The sequence below is a fragment of the Oncorhynchus nerka genome, linkage group LG3, assembly GCF_034236695.1.
Source record: "Oncorhynchus nerka isolate Pitt River linkage group LG3, Oner_Uvic_2.0, whole genome shotgun sequence".
NCBI lineage: Eukaryota > Metazoa > Chordata > Actinopteri > Salmoniformes > Salmonidae > Oncorhynchus > Oncorhynchus nerka.
In genome coordinates, this window is record NC_088398.1 from 52,706,352 (window position 1) to 52,712,351 (window position 6,000).

A 6,000-nucleotide genomic window follows, 5' to 3' on the forward strand; every position below is an offset into this window, starting at 1 on the left:
GCTCTCAGAAAAATTGACTGTCCATAAGTAACTACTTTACATGCTATTTGGTCACATGAGGGAGCAACAATAAACCTGTACATCTAAAACTCTTTACCTATTTGACGTGGAAGATAGGGATCTTAAAAGTTTTCTTTTGATCCAATGCTTATTCAGACAGTGATACATAATCTGCATGTGAATTAAATGTTATTTAAATGTTAATGCTAACTCACTGTAACACTCCACTTTTTCATCATGTAAGTTGCTTTACAAAAATGCTACCATAGTGCCCTCAAAGCTCATCACTAAGCTAAGACTAAGCTGAGACTAAACACCTCCCTCTGCAACTGGATCTTGTACTTCCTGACGGGCCAACCCCAGATGGTAAGGGTAGATAACAATACATCCGCCTCGCTGATCCTCAACACGGGGGCCTGTAGTGGAAATGTCCTGTATTACCAAATCACGAGAGAGCAAAACCCACACACAAGTCAGAGTTATCATAAAGTCCATCTTTAATTATATGAGCTCCATCACAACCCTGTGACTCTCAGATCAATTCAGTGTCTATAAATGAATTCTCTGAGAGTGCTTACACATTGCAACTGAGATCTTTTATAGCAAAGACACACATAGCCAGACAGCATTGGCTATAAATTATCGTTCAGCTTTGGTCTCCTAAACTATGTTCTTATCTCGCTCTTGGTACCATTCAGGACCAAAAACGAAACCTCATCCACTAGCATATATCAAATACACCCATCCTGGACAAGATCACAGAGACAGTGAGCCTCCTAGGCCATATACTAAATCAAGGGCTGTAGTGGAGCATGTTGAGAGCTTCAAGTTCCTTGGTGTCCACATCACCAACAAACTAACATGGTCCAAGCACACCAAGACAGTCGTGAAGAGGGCACGACAAAACCTACTCCCCCAGGGCCAAGCTTCCTACCATCCAGGACCTCTATACCAGGTGGTGTCAGAGGAAGGCCCTAAAAATGGTCAAAGACTCCCTTAAAATTGTTAAACACTCCAGCCACCCTAGTCAAAGACGGTTCTCTCTGCTACCGCATGGCAAGTGGTACCGGACTAGCAAGTTTAGGTCGACAAGGCGTCGAAACTACTAGTCAAAAGTTTGGACACCTACTCATTCAAGAGTTTTTCTTTATGTTATTTTGTCTTGATGACAGCTTTGCACACTCTTGGCATTCTCTAAACCAGCTTCATGAGGCAGTCACCTGGAATGCATTTCAATTAACAGGTGTGCCTTGTTAAAAGTTAATTTGTGGAATTTCTTTCCTTCCTAATGTGTTTGAGCCAATAACTTGTGACAAGGTAGGGGTGGTATACAGAAGATAGCCCTATTTGGTAAAAGACCAAGTCCGTATTATGGCAAGGACAGCTCAAATAAGCAGCAAGAAACGACAGTCCATCATAACTTTAAGAGAATCAGGAAAATGTCAAGAACTTTAAAAGTTTCTTCAAGTGCAGTTGCAAAAACCATCAAGCGCTATGATGAAGCTGGCTCTCATGAGGATCACCACAGGAAAGGAAGACCCTGAGTTATCTCTGCTGCAGAGGATAAGTTCATTAGAGTTACCAGCCCTCGAAATTGCAGCCCAAGTAAATGCTTCACAGAGTTCAAGTAACAGACACATCTCAAGATCAACTGTTGAGAGGAGACTGTGTGAATCAGCCCTTCATGGTCAAATTGCTGCAAAGAAACCACTACAATGGAGTGCTGCATCAGATGACCTGGCCTCCACAATCCCCCGACCTAGACCCAACTGAGATGATTTGGGATGAGTTGGACCGCAGAGTGAAGGAAAAGCAACAAGTGCTCAGCATATGTGGGAACTCCTTCAATACTGTTGGAAAAGCAATGTGCAAAGCTGTCATCAAGATCAAGGGTGGCTACTTTAAAGATTCTAAAATCTGAAATATATTTTGATTTGTTTAAAACTTTTTTGGTTACTACGTAATTCAATGTGTTATTTTATAGTTTGATGTATTCACCTTTATTTAACCCAGGTAGGCCAGTTGAGAACAAGATTTAATTTTGGATTGGAGATGTTTAATATGAGTCTGGAAGGAGAGTTTAAAGTCTAGCCAGACACCTAGGTATTTGTAGTTGTCCACATTAGGGTCGACAGATTAATCGGAATGGCCGATTAATTAGGGCTGATTTCAAGTTTTCATAACAGTCGGTAATTGGCATTTTTGGACACCAATCATGGCCGATTACAATGCACTCCATGAGGAGACTGCGTGGCAGGCTGACTACCTGTTATGCAAGTGCAGCAAGGAGCCAAAGTAAGGTGCTAGCTAGCATTAAACGTATCTTATAAAAAAACAGTCAATCTTAACATAATCACTAGTTAACTACACATGGTTGGTGATATTATTAGTTTATCTAGCTTGTCCTGCGTTGCATATAATTGATGCGGTGCCTGTTAATTTATCATTGATTCATAGCCTACTTCACCAAACGGGTGATTTAACAAGCACATTCACGAAAAAAACACTGTCGTTGCACCAATGTCTACCTACCCATAAACATCAATGCCTTTCTTAAAATCAATACACAAGTATATATTTTTAAACCTGCATATTTAGTTAATATTGCCTGCTAGCATGAATTTCTTTTAGCTAGGGAAATTGTGTCACTAATCTTGCGTTCTGTGCAACAGAGTCAGGGTATATGCAGCAGTTTGGACAGCCTGGTTATTTGCGAAATATGAAGACTATTTCTTCCTAGCGAAGACAGCCAACTTTGCCAAACGGGGGATGATTTAACAAAGCGCATTTGCGAAAAAAGCACAATCGTTGCACGAATGTACCTAACCATAAACATCAATGCCTTTCTTAAAATCAATACACAGAAGTATATATTTTTTTACCTGTATATTTAGTTAAAAGAGATTCATGTTAGCAGGCAATATTAAACTAGGGAAATTGTGCCACTTCTCTTGCGTTCATTGTCAGGGTATATGCAACAGTTTGGGCCGCCTGGCTCGTTGCAAACTAATTTGCCAGAATTTTACGTAATTATGACATAACATTGAAGGTTGTGCAATGTAACAGGAATATTTAGATTTATGGATGCCACCCGTTAGATAAAATACGGAACGGTTCTGTATTTCACTGAAAGAATAAACGTTTTTATTTTTGAAATTATAGTTTCCGGATTTGACCATATTAATGACCTAAGGCTCATATTTCTGTGTGTTATTTTGTTATAATTAAGTCTATGATTTTATATTTGATAGAGCAGTCTGACTGAGCGGTGGTAGGTAGCAGCAGGCTCGTAAGCATTCATTCAAACAGCACTTTCGTGCGTTTGCCAGCAGCTCTTCGCAATGCTTCATGCAATGTTTATGACTTCAAGTCTATCAACTCCCGAAATTAGGCTGATGTAACCGATGTGAAATGGCTAGCTAGTTAGCGGGGTGCGTGCTAATAGCGTTTCAAACATCACTCGCTCTGAGACTGCGGCTTTTGTGGAGCGATGGGTAACGATGCTTCGAGGATGGCTGTTGTCGATGTGTTCCTGGATCGAGCCCAGGTAGGGGCGAGGAGAGGGACGGAAGCTATACTATTACACTGGCAATAATAAAGTGCCTATAGGAACATCCAATAGTCAAAGGTATATGAAATACAAATGGTATAGAGAGAAATAGTCCTATAATTCCTATAATAACCTCAACCTAAATCTTCTTAACTGGGAATATTGAAGACTCGTGTTAAAAGGAATCACCAGCTTTCATATGTTCTCATGTTCTTAACAAGGAACTTAAACGTTAGTTTTTTACATGGCACATATTGCACTTTTACTTTCTTCTCCAACACTGTTTATGCATTATTTACACCAAATTGAACATGTTTCATTATTTATTTGAGGCTAAATGGATTTGATTGATGAATTATATTAAGTTAAAATAAAAGTGTTCATTCAGTATTGTTGTAATTGTCATTATTATAAAAAATACAAAATAAATATAAAAAAAATTGGCCGATTAATCGTTATCGGCATATTTTGGTCCTCCAATAATTGGTATCGGCGTTGAAAAATCATGATCAGTCGACCTTAAGAGCAGTTAGAGGCCACGGAAGGAGTGTTGTATGGCATTGAAGCTTGTTTAGAGGTTTGTTAACAGTGTCCAAAGAAGGGCCAGATGTATAGAGAATGGTGTTGTCTGCGTAGAGGTGGATCAGGGAATCACCCGCAGCAAGAGCGACATCGTTGATATATACAGAGAAAAGAGTCGGCCTGGGAATTGAACCCTGTGGTACCCCCATGGAGACTTCCAGAGGTCCGGACAACAGGACCTCCGATTTGACACACTGAACTCTATCAGAGAAGTAGTTGGTGAACCAGGCGAGGCAGTCATTTGAGAAACCAAGGCTGTTGAGTCTGCCGATAAGAATACGGTCGAAAGCCTTGGCCAGGTCGATGAAGACGGCTGCCTAGTACTGTCTTTTATCAATGGCGGTTATGATATCGTTTAGGATCTTGAGCGTGGCTGAGGTGCACCCGTGACCAGCTCGGAAACCGAATTGCACAGCGGAGAAGGTACGGTGGGATTCGAAATGGTCAGTGATCTGTTTGTTAACTTGGCTTTCGAAGATTTTAGAAAGGCAGGGCAGGATGGATATAGGTCTGCAACATTTTGGGTCTAGAGTGTCACCTCCTTTGAAGAGGGGGATGACCGCAGCAGCTTTCCAATCTTTGGGAATCTCAGACGATACGAAAGAGAGGTTGAACAGACTGGTAATAGGAGTTGCAAAAATGGCAGTGGATAATTTTTAGAAAGAGATTGTCTAGTCCAGCTGATTTGTACGGGTCCAGGATTTGCAGCTCTTTCAGAACATCTGCTGTCTGGATTTGGGTGAAGGAGAAGCTGGGGAGGCTTGGGCAAGTAGCTGCGGGGGGTGCGGATCTGTTGGCCGGGGTTGGCGTAGCCAGGAGGAAAGCATGGCTAGCCGTAGAGAAATGCTTATTGAAATTTATCGGTGGTGACAGTGTTTCCTAGCCTCATTGCAGTGGGCAGCTGGGAGAAGGTGCTCTTTTTCTCCATGGATTTTACAGTGTCCCAACACTTTTTGGAGTTAGAGCTACAAGATGCAAACTTCTGTTTGAAATTTCTGCCCTGGAAGTTAATGTCCTCGTAGAAGATTATCTGCAAGAGACCACACATCAAATGTTCAATTCCCTGTCTCAAGTCGTTTGCTGAAGTTCTGTGAAGTTCTGTTAGTAATACACAAGGATAGTCACCCTACTATTAAGCAATAAGGCCCTAGGAGGTGTGGTATATGGCTAAGGGATGTGACACATGACGCAACGTGGAGTGCCTGGATACAGCCCTTATCCATGGTAAATCGGCCATATACAACAAACCCTGAGGTGCCTTATTGCTATCAAGAACTGTCTACCAAGGTAAAAATCGTTATTGTCACGGTCTGATACACTACGGTCTGATACACTACGGCTTTCAGACAATCGTCCTTCATGTCTCAAACCACCCGGTTTATAATATGCAATAAACTATGATGATCTAAATATCCATCCTTACCTATCTTTATTCCATTTCAAGCTATCTCCTGTACTTTTCCATTAGCTGAATCCAAGATTGGGCTGTGTTAGAGGACTGACAGGCTGACCCAGAGCTGGCTGATATGTGCACACCTTGTTTGATGTTCTTTGTGGGATTCTGTCCAATGACCTGCGGCTGCCATTGGGATTTATACTTCATACGCACCGTAATGGGGTTTTGTTATTCACATTTTATGGAACCTGATGAATAAGCAGGTCTGCAATCACTGTCTTTCTTTTTCGCTATCACGACTCACAACGAGGGAGTGCCCAAGGCGCTGAAGACACAAGGAGGAAGCAGGAATGTAAAGAACAGAGTTGATTTCTTAAAGTAACTGTCCAGTGAAAATGTCACTTTTAAAAATTAATATTCTGTTAACTCATACCCAAATAATGTTGAATAATGACTCGTATTTGTGGCAAAA